Source organism: Capsicum annuum, unplaced genomic scaffold (genome assembly GCF_002878395.1).
Source record: "Capsicum annuum cultivar UCD-10X-F1 unplaced genomic scaffold, UCD10Xv1.1 ctg78597, whole genome shotgun sequence".
Classification (NCBI taxonomy): domain Eukaryota; kingdom Viridiplantae; phylum Streptophyta; class Magnoliopsida; order Solanales; family Solanaceae; genus Capsicum; species Capsicum annuum.
The window spans coordinates 782-4,011 of NW_025889099.1; the positions used below are offsets into that span (position 1 = coordinate 782).

The following is a 3,230-nucleotide window of genomic DNA, read 5'->3' on the forward strand; positions in this document are numbered from 1 at the left end:
ACTTTTTTCATGTATTGTCTGTAATGGGTTTTTCAGAGATTGAGCAGTTATGGAAGAGCAATAGCGATAAATAGATTGAACATGATTGGACCTTTTTTTTTAATTTATATACATCACTTTTTTTCTTGTGGAACAAGGGGACCAAGTAGGTTTTTTTCTCAGAGAAATACCATAATGTTTTGTTTGATAAAATTGCAAACGTACCGCCTCAACAAGGAAGCTTGTCTAATTTGAAAATCTTCTGAAGCTCTCGACCCATGTCATTTTAGGTAGGAAAGGTCTTGGTTTGACATAGTATTAAAAAAAAAAATTGTTACAATTATACCGACATATGAAAAACTCAGTGACATTTTATGACTTAAAGTTAATCTTTGTTGATTGTGGCTAGCGATTGACCAGATAGTGTATAATCACCTAATGTGAATGACACTTTAGGACTTACACCAACCATTTCCTTGATATTTTGGATCGAATGCTCAAATTTCTTCGCACCTTTTTAGAGTAACTGTCTTATCATGGGAGATTTTCACTCAGAAAAGAAATGAGGAAACGGAAACAAAAGCAACTTGTTGATTTAACTTCTTTAAACTAGAGATATTGGACAGAAATGAAAATTTTCATATGAGGACATTGATTGAGCCAAAAACTAAAGTAAAAAAATAAAAAGTGCACGTATAACAGGGGTTTACCAAATTAAAAATCGTCCACATAGTATTCTTGAGAGTTATGGTCATTTTCTTATTGCATATTTTCCCAATTAGATTGTAACTCTTTGAGTCTTGATCCAGTCAATAAATTTACCAAACATCTTGTTAGAAGTTCCTCCTTTTTTGACACTAGACTTAACCTTTGCTTGAAGATCTAAAGCCCTTTCTTTAAATGTTTCATCACCAAATAGCCTATCCATCTTACTCTTGATTTCTTCTTTTTCAATGACTCCAAACTCATTTTTATTAAATCCCAATCCAACTTTCCAAACATCACAAATGTAACTTTGATTAAACAACTGGTCAGCAAAATAAGGCCAGCACAAGAAAGGCACCCAAATTGCTTACACTCTCGACAGTCGAATTCCATCAAAAAGCATGCAATAGAAGGATATGCTAGCACTTTTTGTTGAGGTGCCCATTTTACTATATGGCCTCGACTTCCCACTCTGTCTTTGAAACCTTTCGGGTAAGCGCTATTGCCGCCATCCAAAATTAGATCTTCTCGAACCACCCACAAGAATCGTCTTTTGGATGATTCTAGCCCAAGTGCCAGCTCCTGGAATTGAGTTAAGTCCAAGATTGTAAAGCTACCAAACGCTACGTAAATGACTGAGTTATCTGGCTGCTGATCAAGCCATTTTAGGCAATTCGAGTCTTCGGGCCAGAAGTTCCCTGCTGCAGATCCTAATCTGTTGCTTGCCAAAAGGGGTCCTATTGGTGACACTTGAGGGTACATGGCAAATGCTCCAGGCTCCAGCTCCTTTGCTGAGTTACAGATGACCCAATCTGCGAATTTTACTCTTTTATTGTTATCTAATACGAGATCCATTACCATTTTCCTCATGGCTGGATCAGGGAACCAAGCCCATGCAAAGTCTGATGGGTTCATGATGAGCATGTTTGGTGATAGTTTAATCCCTTGTGTCTTCAAGATAGAACCTGGAATGCAGATTTTGTTAAAAAGTCTAAAAGATCATTATAATATGAGTATGAACTGTAGATATGACAGGTTGATTTCTTAGATGGGCACTCAGCTATACTCAATCAATAGTTATTATCTCAGAAAGTTACATGGATTTCCTTTTTTTCAACAAAGAAATGACTTTGTGAGATAACTATTACTGCGTAGTTCACTGACCATACGAGAAACCAACTGTAGATACTATGTCCTAAGAGGGAAAGTTTCATATCATTTTCAGGGAACATAATATAAGGGGAATGATCAATATCCCGCCTTTTTTACCAACGTTTACTTATTTATCTACAAGCAAAAAACTAAATGGCTATAAACATGACACCCTTTGAATTATAAGTGAGGAGGATTTCGTGATATAAAGTATTTAAGTGCGTGATCATCTCGTGATGAAAAAACTTAAAAACAGTTAAGAGAGGATAAACAAGAACTCACCATCATGATCTATGATTCCGTCATCGATGAGTTTTGAGACGCTAAATATTGAGGCTAGTGTAGCAGCAGCTGCTGGCCAAATGCAACTCTTCTAATATTTAATTTTTCAGCAACTCATAGTGCCCATCCCATACTCTCATCAACTATGACACATGAAACTCCATTTTCATCAAACTCATTAATCATTTTTATAACTCCCTCAAGTCTCCCAGGCATAACTTCAGCAAGTGATTCTGTCAAACTTCTAAGGTCTGTTCTGTCTTCATGAGGTTCCAATTCATCTGGGACTGAAACTAAGTTTATCTTATTGCGTACGTCGTCGTTTTCAGATAATGAATTGATCACTCTTTTGTGATTTAATTCAGTGTTAACAAAGGTGATTTTGCAACCTTCTTTGACTAACCACAAGGAGAGTTCCATTAAGGGAAGAACATGGCCTTGTGCTGGATAAGGTATAGCTACAACATGTGGCATTAATTGCACCATTTTTTCTTTTATTTGTTTTCTTTCTCCCTTCCTTAATCCTCTGCAGATATTATACATCTACTTGCTGCTTTATATATAAGGGGCCCTAGAATCAGCAGTACCTAAAAAAAAAAAAAAAAAAAAAAGGGGGGGGGGGGGGGAAAACCGACCGCAAAAATCGACCATAAGTGGTCGGTTTTCCCCATTTTCCGACCATAAAATCGATAAAAATTTTTGGTTGAAAAAGTAGCGGTAGCTTTTTAAAAACCGACCACGTATGGTCAATTTTTTAAAAAATATATATTCATTTTTAAAATTCATTTCATTTAAATTGAAAATAAAATTTTAGGGGAAAAAAACCCCAACCAAAAGTGGTCGGTTTTTTATTAAATTAATTTATTAATTTTATAAAAAACCATAGTTAAATTAATAAATTAATTTTATAAAAAACCGACCACACGATTTTCTGAAAAAAAAAAATAGAAAAACCGACCACATGTGGTTGATTTTTTTGGGAATTAAAAAAAAAATGAAAACCCAAATAATGCATGCAACCACAACAATGATATACAACAGTAACCAAAATGAAAATACAATAACAAAAAAAAAAAATGAAAATTTTCAAAAGTGTACAACACATACAAAAT

General features: G+C 34.8%; 1 pseudogene; it reads right to left on the minus strand.

Moving 5' to 3' along the window:
- Positions 1-552: 552 nt before the first annotated feature.
- LOC124894952 lies at positions 553-2,633 on the minus strand (annotated as a pseudogene).
- Between the last annotated feature and the right edge of the window lie 597 nt (positions 2,634-3,230).